Source organism: Rhinoderma darwinii, chromosome 2, assembly GCF_050947455.1.
Source record: "Rhinoderma darwinii isolate aRhiDar2 chromosome 2, aRhiDar2.hap1, whole genome shotgun sequence".
Lineage (NCBI taxonomy): Eukaryota > Metazoa > Chordata > Amphibia > Anura > Rhinodermatidae > Rhinoderma > Rhinoderma darwinii.
Window position 1 is genome coordinate 81436080 of NC_134688.1, and position 18208 is coordinate 81454287.

Here is an 18208-nt window from a genome sequence, read left to right on the forward strand (position 1 = left end):
CGACAGACAAACAGACAAGGGTACACAGAAGCTAGGTAAACGGGGCAGCTGCCCACGGAGACACCGTGAGCAACGAGAGTAGTGAACGAGCCGAGTCAAACCAGCAGTGCACGAGGTACAAAACGCTGAGCAGGAGAGTGGTCAGTAAGCCAAGGTCAATAACAAGCAGAGGATCAGTAGTTCAAGCAGCAGCAGCAGAGCCAGGAAACAAGCAGAGCAGAATCACAGGCAAAGGAGGAACAGGAAAGGCAGGTATAAATAGACAGTGGGCGGAAGCTAGCTCCGTCTGGCCAGGCTGTGATAGGCTCTCCCACTCCTAAGCCTGCCATCCTGAGTGGTGGAAGATGGAGTCAGTCTCACAGACATAGGAGCAGGTACAGACTGATTACCCATGGGCGCCGACACAGAAGCTGTGTCTGGCAGATCCTTTACAGTACCCCCCCCTTTTATGAGGGGCCACCGGACCCTTTCTAGGTGGACCTGGTTTATTGGGGAAACGAAGTTGGAACCTCCTGAGCAATACCCCAGCGTGAACATCCCGGGCGGGTAGCCAAGTCCTCTCCTCTGGCCCATATCCTTTCCAATGGACCAGGTACTGGAGGGAGCCTTGGACCATCCTGCTGTCCACAATCTTGGCATCCTCGAATTATACCCCCTCAGGGGTGAAAACAGGGACCGGAGGTTTCCTCAAGGGAGCCAAGGACGGGGAGCAGCGTTTAAGGAGGGAGGCATGAAACACGTTGTGTACTCGAAAAGACGGGGGCAACTCCAGTCGGAAGGAGACAGGGTTAAGGACTTCAATGACCTTGTACGGCCCTATAAACCGGGGAGCAAACTTCTTGGACGGGACTTTAAGGCGCAAATTTTTAGAAGATAGCCACACCAGATCCCAGACCACAAACAAGGGGTTAGCAGAACGTCTTCTATTTGCCTGAGTCTTTTGTATGCTCTGGGATGCCTCTAGGTTCTTCTGAACCTGGGCCCAGACTGTGCACAGTTCCTGATGAACGACATCTACCTCAGGATTGTTGGAACTACCAGGTGAAACGGAGGAGAACCGTGGATTAAACCCAAAATTACAGAAAAAGGGGGAGACCCCTGACTAGAGATGAGCGAACCGGGACAACCGAACCCGGTTTCGGTCCGAACTTCCGTAAAAGTTCGGTTCGCAACGAATCCGAACTTCACCGTGTTCGGCCGAACCTGTTTTGACCGAACCCGGCTACATTCTGGCGCCTGCCACATGTTACATCTAAAATGGAGGATTTCACAAGATCACCTGACATCAGGCTACCCCATAATGCCTTGCAAACGGCTCTCCCAGCCAATCGGGAGGCAGCATAGGGGCGGGCTCAAGCCTGCAATAAAAGTCTATGCACGGAGCTCAGCTGCCATTTTACAGACAGGAGCTGTAGGGATAGCATCTCTGTGCAGTAAGGGAAAGCTTTAGGAATCTAAAAGGCAGGAATCCAGCAATCGAAGGGGCTCATCCACTACTCACTACTCAGCCAGTGTGTGAATACGCTTTTATAAGGGGCTAATCCCCGTTGCATCCAACTTGCAATACAGGCAGGCTTTGTAGTACTACAACGCCCAGCATTCCCTGAGTCAGTGCACAGTGGCTGATATAAATTCTCATTCATTGCCATTTGCCATGCCAGTGTCAGTGTGTGAATACACTTTTAGAAGGGGCTCATCCCCGGCCGTTAACATAACAAACAAATAACAATCCAACTTGCAATACAGGCAGCCTTTGTAGTAGACGTAGTACTACAACGCCCAGCATTCCCTGAGTGCACCGCGGCGTGGCTGATAGAAATTCTCATTCATTGCCATTTGCCAAGCCAGTGTCAGTGTGAATACGCTTTTAGAAGGGGCTCATCCCCGGCCGTTAACATAACAAACAAATAACAATCCAACTTGCAATACAGGCAGCCTTTGTAGTAGACGTAGTACTACAATGCCCAGCATTCCCTGAGTGCACAGTGGCTGATAGAAATTCTCATTCATTGCCATTTGCCATGCCAGTGTCAGTGTGTGAATACGCTTTTAGAAGGGGCTTATCCCCGGCCGTTAACATAACAAACAAATAACAATCCAACTTGCAATACAGGCAGCCTTTGTAGTAGACGTAGTACTACAGCGCCCAGCATTCCCTGAGTGCACCATGGCGTGGCTGATAGAAATTCTCATTCATTGCCATTTGCCAAGCCAGTGTCAGTGTGAATACGCTTTTAGAAGGGGCTCATCCCCCGGGTTTTGATTCAACTTGCTGCACTACAGCAGTGAAATGTCTGGTAAAAAAAAGGTTGTGAAAGGACGGGGTAGAGGAAAACACACCCATGCCGTCTCCTCTTCCAGTCCAAATGTTGGATCTGTTGGTGCCAGACCCAGTACCAGCATTTGTGGCACAAGACATGTGCCCAGTTCCACTAGTAGCAGCAGCCATGTGCCTGCTGGTAGTAGTAGCAGTATCAGCAAGCCAGACTTGTCCATCTCCTCCGGTGGGCGGGTTACTTTAGACAATACGGCCATTGTGGACTGGTTGGCTGGCTCGCGGTCATCTCAGCAGGAAGACTCTGACGATCTGGCTTCAAGACAGGTTTCGTTGGATTCCAGATCCTCTACAGTTCCTTGGCACAGTGACAGTAGTAATATAGGTATTTCTAGCGTTTCCATTCCATCATCTATGTCTTCGCTCCCCCTTCCTAGCGGGAAGCCATCTTTCCTGAGAGTCCTATGAGACATCTCCTCGGGTGCGAAGGAAGATACTGAACAACATAGTGATGATGATGATTTGTTTTCCGCGAGTCAGCCAACGGAGTGTGTTGCGGCGGTGGAGGAGGTGGAAGCAGTGTCCGAGACGCATAGCTGCGGTAGTGGGGGTGTTGGTGGTGGTAGCCGTGGTGACAGACGCAGTAATGAGGGGGGGCATGGAGCCCGCCATGATGTCACATCACATTCACAACACAGTGACAGAAGTGGCGGGGATGATGAGGAAGGCTATGATGATGATGTTGTTTTAGACAGGACGTGGGAACCAGGTGACGAGGTGATGACGGCGTCAGAGGAGGAGGGTAGTAGTGGCGGCACTGGCCATGATAAACAGCCAAGCCGAGGTAGGGGCAGAAGTCAATCTGCCAAACGTTGCAGCGGTAGGGTCAGCTCAGGAGCCGGTGACGGCGACACTGATGCTGGTGTAGGCTCCCGAAAAAAGCCTGCCAGACAAGGGGCAAGCTCGGGTGGTGGTGGTGATGGTGTTGGTGGTGGACGTGGTACTACCTCTTTACGGTACTCTGCCATGTGGCAATTTTTCTGTCCCTTCCCGGAGGACGAAAACATGGCACAGTGCCGTATCTGCAATCAGAAAGTAAGGTGTGGGCAGGGCAGCAATATAGCAACTACCGCTCTACGTAAACACATGGAGCGGCATCACAAGGCCATGTGGGACAATCGACATGCCCCACTATCATCATGTAGATCTAATGAAGACCCCTCTGCCGCTGCTGCTGCTCGAGTCCATGTCATCTAAGTAGTAGCCAGGCCTTATCCACCATGTCGTTGTCATCATCATCATCACTGTCATCTAGTGCTCCTCCTACGTGCCGTCAGTTATCCATTACGGAATCGTTGTCCAATAAGCAACAATATATACCCAGTCATCCACTTGTCATGCGGCTTAATTCACACCTGGCTAAGTTGTTGGTGGTGCAGTCGCTGCCGTACCACCTGGTCGACTCCGCCGGCTTCAAGCAATTGATTGCGTGCGCTCAGCCTCGGTGGCGAATACCTAGCCGACATTACTTCTCCAAAACAGCTGTCCCTGCCTTGCACAAGCACGTGGAGGAAAAGGTGTGCCAGTCCTTGCAATTATCCGTGTGCAGCAGGGTACATGCCACCGTCGACACGTGGAGCAGCAACTATGGGCAGGGACAGTACATGTCTTTCACGGCCCACTGGGTCAATATTTTGCAGTCCGATGCACCACCGCAGCAATGCCAGGCATTACCACCTCCACGCTTGTATCTTTCTGGTTCAACTCCGGATACCAGGCGCCTACCATCCTCCTCCTCCTCCTACTCCTCCTCCTCCTCCTTGCCTTCCTCCTTGGAGGTCTTCCCGTCCCCGACAGGACACAACGTATCTTCCACTCCTCCTCCTCCTCTTTTGATAGGTGCAAGGTGAAGCGCCACAACGCTGTCTTACACATGCTGAGCCTGGGCGAGAAAAGCCACACAGGGCAGGAGCTGCTGCTGTGCATCAAGGAGGAAATCGCACGCTGGCTGTCTCCTCTGAAACTCACACTGGGCAATGTTGTCTCTGATAACGGGAAGAACGTTGTGGCTGCACTGCGTCTAGGTCACCTGACACACGCTCCTTGCATGGCACATGTGATCAATCTGGTCATAACACGCTTCTTAAAGTCATATGTTGGTTTGAAGGGTGTGCTGGCCATGTCCAGGAGGGTTTGCGTTCGCTTTAGATGGTCGTATGCATTTAAGCACGCCCTCCTGGACTTGCAGCGTCAAAACAATCTCCCAGAACACAGCCTGATTTGCGACGTTCCAACACGCTGGAATTCCACCCTGCACATGTTGGACCGTCTGTACGAACAGCGGAAAGCCGTGAATGATTTCCTGATGCAGCAGACGGGCAGCGTTTGGAGCCAGTGTAATTTCGAGCTCAGGCACTGGCAGCTGGTTAGAGACGCATGTCGCGTTTTGAGGCCCTTTGAAGAGGCCACACGATTTGTGAGCCGTGACGCTAGCGGAATGAACGATGTTATGCCGCTGATATTCATTATGGAGCAAACGCTCACAGCGATGATTCAGCAAAGGATGGAGGAAGGATCACATCTGGCTATGGATGTTGAGGCGGAGGAGGAGGATGAGGATACAGGAACTGGATTTGGAGATGGAATCGCAGGAAGGGATAGGGGACGAGCCAGCCGCACAACATGACAGTGATGGTGGTGATGACGAGTCTGACGACGACCTTGATGATGGACAACCATGGCAGTATGGGGCGGACATGGAACCAACCGGGCCCTCTGAAACGCTTGCCAGGATGGCGAGTTGTATGCTTCGTTACTTGCGCGCTGACTGTCGTATTGTTAGCATGAAGCAAAGAGATGAGTACTGGATAGCTACACTTTTAGACCCTCGGTATAAAGCCAGAATGGAGGAGTTTTTTGCGCCTTCCGAGAGGGAGGCAAAATTGGCTTATTATCGAGAGAAGCTATGCAGCCAGCTTGTCACGGCTTTCAAACGGCAAACACCTGCTGCAAGCATGTCTGACCGGGGGGCCACTCTCCGCTCCCCACTGTCTCATCGTTCCACCGCCTCTGGCAGAGCTACCTCTGCAATAGGCGGCAGCAGCAGCGGCAGCAGCAGCAGCAGCAGCCAATTCAGTTTGGAAAATATGATGACAACATTTTTACATCCAATACCCCGACCTGACACACATCGTAGTCACCAAAGGGATGTTTACCATCACCAGGTGCAGCACCTAAACAACCAGGTTCACTCGTACCTGGACTGTGCCCTTTCTCCGTCAGAAATGCTGATCCCAGACCCCATGGACTTCTGGATCAGCAGATTGGATCATTGGCAAGAACTGGCCCAGTTTGCCATGGGTATACTGTCTTGTCCACCCTCCAGTGTAGCGTCAGAGAGGGTATTCAGCGCGGCAGGGGGCTTCGTCACCCCTAAGCAAACAAGATTGTCCGCCAACAGCTTGGAAAATCTCACGTTTCTGAAAATGAATCAAGCGTGGATCGGTGAGGATTTTAAAACCCTTGTGCCTGATGCCACTGATTAGATCTGACATTGCTGCTGCCGCTGCCGCCTGCTACTGCCGCCTGCTACTACGGGATTCTGTCCTGTCCACTCTTTTTTTAATGTGCCGCTGTTGGTGCTGCTACTACTTCTACCACCAATCCAGCCCCAGTGCCGCCTGCTACAAGCAGGCCTGCCCCACCACAGGGCTTTGTCCTGTGACTGTCGTCCAGTCTCTTTTTTTAATGTGCTGCTACTACTACTACCAGTCTACCACCACCCTTGCTGTCTTTGTTGGCTACCTCTACTACCACCAATACACCTCCACTGTCGCCCATCTGCTAAAAGCAGCCCTGAGGCCTGCCCCACCACAGGGCTTTGTCCTGTGACTGTCGTCCAGTCTCTTTTTTTAATGTGCTGCTACTACTACTACCAGTCTACCACCCTTGCTGTCTGTGTTGGCTACCTCTACTACCACCAATACACCTCCACTGCCGCCCGTCTGCTACAAGCAGGCCTGGAGGGCTTGTCAAAAGCCATTGCTTGTTGCTTTTACATCCATGTATGGATGAACCCCGGCAGGCATCTGCCAATAAAAAGGGTAAATTTTTGGAGGGCTTGTGAAAAGCCATTGCTTGTTGCTTTTACATTACATCCATGTATGGATGAACCCCGGCAGGCATCTGCCAATAAAAAGGGTAAATTTTTGGAGGGCTTGTCAAAAGCCATTGCTTGTTGCTTTTACATCCATGTATGGATGAACCCCGGCAGGCATCTGCCAATAAAAAGGGTACATTTTTGGAGGGCTTGTCAAAAGCCATTGCTTGTTTCTTTTACATCCATGTATGGATGAACCCCGGCAGGCATCTGGCAATAAAAAGGGTCAGTTTTTGGAGGGCTTGTCAAAAGCCATTGCTTGTTTCTTTTACTTCCATGTATGGATGAACACCGGCAGGCATCTGCCAATAAAAAGGGTAAATTTTTGGAGGGCTTGTCAAAAGCCATTGCTTGTTGCTTTTACATTACATCCATGTATGGAGGAACCCCGGCAGGCATCTGCCAATAAAAAGGGTAAATTTTTGGAGGTCTTGTGAAAAGCCATTGCTTGTTGCTTTTACATCCATGTATGGATGAACCCCGGCAGGCATCTGCCAATAAAAAGGGTACATTTTTGGAGGGCTTGTGAAAAGCCATTGCTTGTTGCTTTTACATCCATGTATCTGTATGGATGAACCCCGGCAGGCATCTGCCAATATAAAGGGTACATTTTTGGAGGGCTTGTCAAAAGCCATTGCTTGTTGCTTTTACATTACATCCATGTATGGATGTACCCCGGCAGGCATCTGCCAATAACAGGGGTACATTTTTGGAGGGCTTGAACTCATAAGCCATTGCTTGTTGCTTTTACATCCATGTATGGATGAACCCCGGCAGGCATCTGCCACCATAAAGGGTACATTTTATTAGGGCTTGTCAAAAGCCATTGCTTCTTCTTTTACCACCTTATATGTATGAACCCTGGCAGGCATCAGCCGCCTAAAATGGTTAATTTTTGTACCTTTTTTAACAATGCATTAAGCATACAACATGCACAAGTGCAGTGGTTTCTGTTAGTTATCACCGTTTCCCATCCGTTTTCCTATAGCCATACATGTTGGCGTAACTTTGACACTAACTTTGCCTTAAAGACAGCTCAAAAGTACTTGGATACACTCATGGGTGACCTAAGAATGTTATACAGGGCTTCTAGGGCTTTTAAACAGTGTTATACACTGTTTTTAGGGGCTTTCTTGTATTACAGGTTCGGTCAGAACTAGTTCGGTCCGAATCGAACTTTTTCATGAAATTCGGCGAACCTGCTGAACCAAACTTTTCATAAGTTCGCTCATCTCTACCCCTGATGAGTTATTAAGGGAAAATTCGGCGAGAGGAATGAATGAGACCCAATCATGTTGACAGTCAGAGATAAAACACCTTAAATATTGTTCTAGAGACTGATTAGTCCTCTCCGTTTGGCCATTAGTTTCAGGATGGAAAGCCGAGGAGAAGGACAGATCAATCTCAAAATTTTACAGAAGGCTCTCCAAAACAATGAAACAAATTGTACCCCTCTGTCAGAAACAATATTGACAGGAACCCCATGGAGACACAGGATGTGTTTGACAAACAAGGCAGCTAACGTCTTAGCATTGGGTAGTTTCTTGAGGGGCACAAAGTGGCACAAGTCGGCTTCCAATGCTTTGGATGTGGATAAACTCCAGCCTGTTGCACGACATTTCCGTGAATTTCACGCCAGCAATCCTAGGGGTTTTGAGGTACGCGGTATTGATAGGGTCTCCCTGGGCTGCAGAGGTGGTGATGTACGTTTGCCTTTGCTAAGAAAAGAAATGAAGTGGATTACGTTATTAAATACTATAGCCCCATTTGGTTTAAACGAAGCCACTAGTTTCAGGCCTTTTTTGTAAACTCTATAACCATGCGTGAATTTTATTTTGTCTAGGGTTTCTTTCTTGTTTTTTATTCTATTTTTTTGTTACAGTATAATCCCTTTAGCGAACGGGCATAGTGAATCTTTTCATTGGTGAAGACTTCGCTTGGGTACAACTGAAGATTTGGAGTATAGAAGACACACACATATAATTCTGTATGATATATATATTTTTTGACATGTATATATTTTTATATCTTTGTGTCATTACCAATATTCTCTGTATAAAAGTGTTGTAGTGTGGAGTTCTATATGTGTATACTTATACTATACTGCACAGCACTATGTCTCGAGTATACTTACTGTCATGATATTTGTTACGGTTAGGTAGACTTGTGGTAGTTACGATCCATTATTATTACATATTGTGCTCTCCTTATTACCTGTATATATTTTTATTTATATATATCTGTTTATTTATCTCTTCACACCTCTGCAAAATGTCGAATGTTACTTGTTCATGTCATTTTATATTTGTTATATTTTTATACATATATAACTATTTATCCACATTTTTTTATTTCATATATTATACCTTATATTGCACTTATACCAATTTTCATTCCTTTTGTTCATTTATTTTTATTTTTATTTTTTCTTATATTGTGCACGGCACTTTATCTTCATTACCTTGTATCTGGTAATGTCTTCTTTCATTTTTATAGTAAATCATTTATCACTTTAATCACCAGTATTCCTGGCGTATATATTTTCATTTTTCACTCATTTATTTTTATTTTTTATTAATTATTATTTTTTATATATATTTTTTTATTATTTTTTATTATTTTTTATTATTATTTATACTTATTATTATTTTTTTTTTTATTCATATTTATATTAATTTTTTTATTTTTATATTATATTATTATATTATTTTATTTTATTATTATTTATTATTATTATTTTTTCTTTTCTTTTCTTTTATTTGTTTTATTTTTTATTATTTCTTGCACGTTTCACATATCACTATTAATTAATTTCTCTTATCCTATGCATGTATTTTTTATATATATGTATTTTTATTGACATTGTATAAATTGTTGTTTCTGCATTTTTGTATTTATTTCAACTATATACACATATTGTTAGCTGGCCCCTTCGCTACAGAAATTTCCTCTCCTCGCTATTGTGGGTTGTCTCTCCTGCGGTGTCTGCACAGACGCTCGGCCGCGCACCTGTGGCGGGGTATGCATCCGGGAGTGCCGCTCAGCGTCTAGGGTTGCCATGGTGGTGTTTACATCACGTGGCACCTGTCATATGACGCGCGGCGCGTCCCGCGATGCGTGCGCCGCTCGGTGGGCGTGTGGAGCGCCGATTTTCACTCACTGCAGGTGAGCCTAACCCTGTCTATCTACTATTTAAACCCCTAGATTTTTAATGTATGTAGCCTCCTGACGAAGCCGGTCATAGGGCGAAACGCGCGTCGAGGCGCTTATTCACCCATCCACTCCATTGATCCTCCACGCTCTCCATCATGTCTCTGGGTATGTGCATAGGTTTTTTCAGCTTTTTGTAGCCTCCACAACATTGTGCTATTTTAGCTAGTCGTGGCAGTCTTATTTCTCTTGGCTATTTGAGCCTTTATACTATCTGTATACGTTCTCAGTTATACTTTTCATGTACTTTTATACTGTATAGATTTTGCACTTACTACTACATGCACTTTATACTGTGCAGGCTACGCATATTGACATACTTTACACGCTGTTAATCTAGCTGATTACATGGCACTATGTATGGGACTCACCACCCCATACTCCCGGGCTTACTAATTATTTATCTATACTTGAGCGTGTGTTAGGTCTCTAGTGGACGGTTGATTCTGTTGGTTTTGGTCTATTCCATCTGACCCTGTTGCATATTTCTCCGTGTTATTGTATCATATCTCTTTTCTCATTACTTGTCATTGTTATTATATTTAATAAAGAATTTTTTGTACTTTTATTTTTGGAGTACATTACTTGCTTTACTTGCTTTAGGGTTAATATCCCATTTTGGTTCGTTTTTAGGTCTATACATTATAAGGGACCCCAGTACACGCCATCTTTGGTGTGAGGTTGTTGTTTAGGTTGTTTGCACAAAGTGGCACATCTTACTGAAGCGGTCTACTACAACCCACACCACCGACTTGCCTTGAGATGGAGGCAAATCGGTGATAAAATCCATGGAGATATGGGTCCAAGGTCTCTGGGGAATGGGCAAAGAACATAGTAAGCCCGCTGGTCGGGACCTGGGAGTCTTGGACCTAGCACAAACCTCACAAGCGGCGACGTAGGCCTTAACGTCTTTAAGCAACCCAGGCCACCAGTAGTTTCTGGCAATGAGGTGCTTGGTACCCAGGATGCCTGGATGGCCAGATAGTGCAGAGTCATGATTTTCCCTAAGTACCCTTAGCCGGAATTGCAGGGGAACAAACAGCTTGTTCTCAGGAAGGTTCCCGGGAGCTGAACCTTGATCAGCCGCAATTTCGGAGACTAAATCAGAATCAATAGAGGAAATGATTATACCTGGAGGCAAAACACAAGCAGGATCTTCCTCCGAAGGAAGGCTGGCCATGAAGCTACGCGACAGTGCATCAGCCTTAATATTTTTAGACCCAGCCCTATAGGTGACCAAAAAGTTGAATCTGGTAAAAAATAACGCCCATCGAGCTTGTCTCGGATTTAGCCTCCGGGCAGATTCTAAGAAAACCAGATTCTTGTGGTCGGTAAGGACCGTTACCTGGTGCCTAGCCCCATCCAGGAAATGATGCCACTCTTCAAATGCCCATTTAATGGCTGAGTTCACCGTTGCCAATATCATAGTTACTCTCAGTGGGCGAAAACTTCCTGGAGAAGTAGGCACAGGGACGGAGATGGGTGAGGGACCTGGAACCCTGGGACAAGACAGCACCCACTCCCACCTCGGAGGCGTCAACCTCCACGATGAATGGCTCCATTTGGTTGGGCTGAAGCAGCACTGGGGCCGATATAAAGCACCACTTAAGGACCTCAAAAGCCTGGACAGCCTCAGGAGGCCAGTGGAGGAGATCAGCACCTTTGCGAGTGAGATCCGTAAGAGTCTTAGCGATGACCGAGAAATTAGCAATAAATCTCCTGTAATAATTTGCGAACCCCAGGAAGCACTGTAACGCCTTCAGGGAGGCAGGTTGGACCCATTCCGCCACAGCCTGGACCTTGGCAGGGTCCATGCGGAATTCATGAGGAGTGAGGGTTTGGCCCAAAAATGGTATCTCCTGCACCCCAAACACACATTTTTCGGTCTTCGCAAACAGTTTGTTTTCTCGAAGGACCTGGAGCACCTTCCTGACATGCTCAATGTGGGAGGACCAGTCCATGGAAAACACATGTATGTCATCAAGGTACACTACAAGAAATACCCACAGGTAGTCTCTTAAAATCTCATTTATGAAATTCTGGAAGACCGCGGGAGCATTACACAACCCAAAGGGCATGACGAGGTATTCGAAATGACCTTCGGGCGTGTTAAACGCAGTCTTCCACTCATCCCCCTCTTTGATGCGGATAAGGTTATACGCCCCCCGTAGATCAAACTTAGAGAACCATTGGGCCCCCTGAACCTGATTAAAGAGATCAGGAATCAGAGGAAGGGGATACTGGTTCCTTACAGTGACCTTATTCAAGCTTCGGTAGTCAATTCATGGCCTAAGACCACCATCCTTCTTCCCTACGAAGAAGAAGCCAGCACCTACCGGAGAAGTAGAGGGGTGAATGTAACCCTTGGCTAGGCATTCCTGGATATACTCTCTCATGGCTTCACATTCGGCACAAGAGAGATTAAATATCCTACCCTTAGGGAGCTTAGCTCCCGGTACCAAATTGATTGCGCAACCATATTCTCTATGAGGAGGTAACACTTCGGTGGCCTCCCTAGAGAAAACATCGGCGAAGTCCTAAACAAACTCAGGTAGCGTGTTCACCTCCTCAGGGGGAGAAATAGAATTAACAGAAAAACATGACGTCAAGCATTCATTACCCCACTTGGTAAGGTCCCCAGAATTCCAGTCAAACGTGGGATTATGCAACTGCAACCAGGGAAGGCCTAAAACCAAATCGGACGATAATCTCTGCATTAACAGTACAGAGCACTGCTCCAAATGCATGGAGCCAACAAGGAGTTCAAAAACAGGGGTATGCTGTGTAAAATAACCATTAGCAAGAGGAGTGGAGTCGATACCCACTACCGGGACAGGTTTAGGCAAATCAATCAAAGGCATAGCTAGAGACATAGCAAATTCCACAGACATGATATTAGCAGAAGACCCTGAATCCACGAAGGCACTGCCGGTAGCAGACCTACCACCAAAAGAGACCTGAAAGGCAAGCAAGATTTGATTACGTTTCATATTTACGGGAAATACCTGTGCGCCCAAGTGACCTCCCCGATGATCACTTAGTTCTCCGGCTGCATTCTTACGCTTAGGACAGTTGTTCACTTGATGCTTGTCATCCCCACAGTAGAAGCAGAGACCATTCCTCCTGCGGAAATCTCTACGTTGTCAGGGGGACACGGTGGCCCCGAGTTGCATAGGTACCTCCGAGTCTTCCGGGGAGGAACGAAGCAACGGAACCTCGGGAGGCATCATGGGGGAGTCAGAGGAGAAAACATCAAGACGTTCAAGTCGTCGTTCCCTGAGACGTCGGTCAAGTCGTACCGCTAAAGCCATAACCTGGTCTAGGGAGTCAGAAGAGGGATAACTAACTAGCAGATCTTTCAGGGCGTTCGACAGACCCAACCTAAACTGGCACCTTAAGGCAGGGTCATTCCACCGAGAAGCTACGCACCACTTCCTAAAGTCAGAGCAATACTCCTCAACAGGTCTCTTACCCTGACGTAAGGTCACCAGCTGACTCTCGGCAAAAGCAGTCTTGTCAGTCTCGTCATAGATGAGTCCGAGAGCAGAAAAGAAAAGATCAACGGAGGAAAGTTCAGGGGCGTCAGGAGCCAAGGAGAAGGCCCATTCTTGGGGTCCTTCCTGGAGCCGGGACATAATTATACCCACCCGCTGGCTCTCAGAACCTGAGGAGTGGGGCTTTAAACGAAAATAGAGCCTACAACTCTCCCGAAAGGAGAGAAAAGTCTTTCGGTCCCCTGAGAACCGGCGGGCAACTTGAGGTGGGGTTCAAGAGGTGAGGTGAGGGGGACTACCATGGTAGCATCAGGCTGGTTGACCCTCTGAGCCACGGCCTGGACCTGTAGGGAGAGACCCGGCATTTGCTGAGCCAGGGTCTCAAGGGGGTCCATAGTGGTGTCAGGGACCAGGGTAGACTAGGTATGGGCTTGTGATTATGTAATGACGGGGGTGGGGAGACAGACAAGTGAGCCCTAATCTACCCGCCACTCAGTCCCTGCCTACTTGCAACGACCCGCCCTAGGCGACGGGATACAACTGGGCGACGGTCCCTACGCTCAATAAGTGCACGACAGACAAACAGACAAGGGTACACAGAGCTAGGGGGAGAAGGGGCAGTTGCCCATGGCAACACCATGAGCAACAAGAGAAGTGAACAAGCCGAGTCAAACCAGGAGAGTACGAGGTGCCAAACGCAGAGCAGGAGAGTAGTGAACAAGCCAGGTCAAACCAGGAGTGTACGAGGTACCAAACACAGAGCAGGAGAGTAGTCAGCAAGCCGGGGTCAATATGAAGCAAGGACAATAGTACAAGAAGCTGCAGCAGGGCCAGGAAACCAAACGAGAAGAATCACAAGCAAAGGAGGAACAGGAAAGGCAGGTATAAATAGACAGAGGGCGGGAGCTAGCTCCGTCTGGCCAGGCTGTGATAGGTTCTCCCACTCCTAAGCCTGCCACCCTGAGTGGTGGAAGATGGAGTCAGTCTCACAGACATAGAAGCAGGTGCAGACTGATTATCTATGGGCGTTAACCCCGAAGCTGTGCCTTTCAGATCCTTTACACCTGCCACTTAATCAAAAATCGCAAAAGGAGGCAAACTTTGTTCAATGTCCAATCAAAAATAGCTATTCCCTGATTTTAAACCAATGAAAAATCGGGCTTCAAACAAACAAACTTTCGAAAATATATATAAGATGTTGCAATGTTTCAAACACCTTCAACTGCATACTGAAAATAGCTGATTTCACTTTCACGAGTAAGAGCGCTACATACCACATACAATAGAATTCTGTAAAAAGTAGTTTCCATTCGTTCAGACTCTGCTCCTAAGAAAAAGATCCTAGAGAAGGATGTCCTCGGAGCATCACCATGACAATCAGGGAAGCTATGACAAAGAGATGAACCCTGATCCCGCCAGTATATTAGTAAGGAGCCCGCTACAATTACTAATTTCACATCATGTTACCATACCGATAATAAGATAAGTTAATAATCTGCCACATGAATATGATCAAGTGTTTTTTTTAACTATTATGTAACAATGTTTTTGTCAACATCGAGACTGTCAGTGAGATGTGATGTCAGAAACAGTTATCTCTTCTGCTGCAAATTTTGTGTCCTTATACTGACCTGATGAAGGGACTAGTTTGGTCCAAAAACACGTTGTCTTAATAAATGAATACCTAACCAAAGAAAATAAGTTTTACTCCATCACCTATGATGAACCAGGCACCGTGACCCGATCACTGCAAACGTTTTCCTAATCGACGTTTAAAATGAATCTTTCTCGCACATTATTTAGGTCTTTTCTCAAATTCCATTTTTTACTCGCTTTTACCTTCTTATATGTAGTCATTTGCCTCTGTTTAATTTTTACAACAATTTTTACTACTGCTTATTTGTTAAAATACTAGTATCATATAGTAACATCAGGAGTGTTTCATTAACATTTTACTAATATATTATTAACAGTGTAGGTTTGACAAATCTCTTGAGTTTTATTGAATTTTATTAATATTTATATAATTTTATATTTTACACCAGATTCATTTTGGTTTGTGTATATGCATATGTCTTAATATCCATCATTTATTCCACATCTGCTCTCCCATTCTTACGACACCATACACCAAGATATATGTATACTTATATTCAGTTTCATATATGCGGCCATGTTTATTTGGATCTTTAGGATCAACTAACGACCAATTTTTCATAACCTGGGATTCTACACTGTGGCTGCTCGCAGCACATATTACATCTATATGAGTGATAAAGTTTTGGGGTTCTTGGGTTGATTTTAGAATAAAGGTTACGTGCCTTTTATAAAGGTTATTTTTATTGTTAGGAATTATGTGAATAGAACAATTCAATACCTTCTGTTAGTAGTGTGGAAAATAAGGTTAGTTGCCTAAAATTTACCTGCCACCTACTAGGGCAAATCTTTTTTTTTTTCTTTTTTTTTTGTGTATTGTATTAGTGTGTCCCCCACCAGGCTTCCGTAGGTCATATGACCATGGCCTGTGATCCTGGTTACTGGCACGCTATGCTTAGCTTTGCCACATTCCCTTGGTTACCCACCTATCCTACATTATACAATACTGTTCCTGCACTGCCCTTACAGTGATCTGCCTTTTTTTTTTTTTTGTGAGACCGCTGATTTTATTATTATACTGCTCCCTACAACTATTTACATCAGAATGATATTTTATTGCAGTGTATTTTTTAAAAAAAAGATTTTAGCCTCTCATCATGCCATATGGGAGATTAATAAGTCATGTTGTTTTAAGGCTAATACATCTATGCCAGCATTGTCTGAAATAGTTCTATTTTTTGTTCTTGAGATGAATGTTTATATTTAGTCTTTTTCTTTCTATGGAGAATATAGATAAATATTTACCCATTTTTGGGTGATAAGGAGTCTATCATCCTTGAGAGTCTGGAGAATGACATTGTTTACTATAAGGGAGGGAGTAGTCTGACTCAGCATCTATAACGTGGTATATTTTGGGAAATCATGGATTTGCATTTAAAAAACCTTCTAAGACCATGACTGGTTCAGGACAAAACATATTGTCATTGTAAGCTATTGGCTAAATCAAATCCAAATTAACGTCACATTGTAAACATTGTAAACAATTGGCTGGAATCAAGCTGCTCCTACTTCAAAATATTTTATTGTAATTGTTTGATGAATAAACGTCAGAAGCGTATTTTGAGCATATAAGAATGGTCTCTGTGTCTTCCTTCTCTCCGATATATCGATAACCTATGATTAGGCTCTGGATAATTTCACTGGGCGGATATCGGTTGACATACCTACTAAAATTTCAGTCTAATATTTATTTTGGGCCATGATTGCCTCAGCAGTGAGGTTGCTGCTCAAAGTTTGATTGGCCCCTCATTCTGTCCGTCATCATTACCCTCGGACCACACATGACGTCACTCTGTCTGATTTTGGCAGTTCATTTTGAAAGTTTACATAATTTGTTATAATATAAATGTTTTGCGTGTTCTGTGCATATCTTGCGGCCTTGAAGAAGATGCTAGTTCAGCGTTAAAATGCATATCCTAATAAATTCTGCTTGTACTATTACCCTCTGGTTCGTGTCTGATGTTAGCAGCGCTGTTTCACTGTTCCCTGTTTTTTAAGGCATTCATATGTATAAACGTAGCAGTGAAGTTATCGTCTACCATTCAGGACTGAGTTGCTGCTGACAATTTCAATCATTTCTGCCTAGACCACGGTTGTGCCTGTGATTGCGCAATCATACTAGGTGAGCATATCTGCCACACTTCTGCTTTTCTTCAAGCTACCTGCTTAGGTGATCTGCACCATGTGGCGGCATGTATCAGCTTTTTTCTTCTAGATATCACATTTGCACTTTGGCTTCAATTCATAACAGAAGCCATAGTTCTGTGTCAGATTCGTCAGGAGACAAATCATTGAGTTTAAATTGAACCTGTCGAGGTCCCGTCAAGGTTTCCGTCATTTCGACAGCAATAATAGAACAACATGATGCGCTTTTCTTGCTGTCAAAAGGGACAGAACCCCCATTCCTGATGGAATCTAAAAGCCTGACACTGCAGTTACTGTTGTGTTCTGCTCATTGAAATTTAGACTTAATCTCAGTTACTTGAGTTTGCATTCATATTTATTGCATATATTACACTTGCTATTTACTGCCCTCTATTACATTGGATGTGCCATTTTGGTTTGGCTCCCATCATTTTTGTGCCCTTTTTCAGATGTATAACTTTTTTGTTCTGTCAAAAATTATCTTCAAATGAACCCAAACGAATACTGTGCCAGCATATGTAAACCGATTACCTTACATTTGAAAATGTCTGAAATTAACTTACATTGTAAAATAAAATAAAATGTATACCTTAACTTATACAATTTATTGTAGTGGTTTTCCGTTCTTTTAAAAACTGATGCAGCCCATGCTTTTCAATAATGATTAAAAAAAAAAGGGTATCCATATGACAGAAGACTCTTTGGCATATGCTTGCTTCATAGAGCCCTTTGGATATTGTACAGTATACGTCCTGATACCTTTTTTTTGCCCCAGATATATGCTGCCAACTTTGTAAAGTCTTGTGGTTTTGTTGTATATCATATGTGTGTACCTTTTGTTTTTTGCTTTTTTTTGTTTGTCTGCCACACTGGCAATAAATGCTGCTGTTTTTTTTTTAATCTTAATACCTTGGTTGGGTCCATTGTGTGTTGTTTTACTGTATACTGGGCAGGGGTTTTATGAGTCCCCCCTGGTGGAAAATCCATTTTCACTTTCCACTCACAGTGAACCCAGAAGTACTGTGGTGTTACATGTGTGCTGCTTATAGAGTCAAACCACTTCTCTAAAAAAAAAACATAGACTAAGTTGTAACCTATAACACTTAAAATAGCCTAGACATAAAAAATTAAGAATGAAGTTCTTCAGCTCTGATGTAAAAGCTCTCCTTGGGTCCACCACCAAGCGGATTCATCCTTACTTTGTATTGGATCTTTGCACAAATTGAAAATGATTTATGTACAGTGTATAGTATAACACAAATACATTAT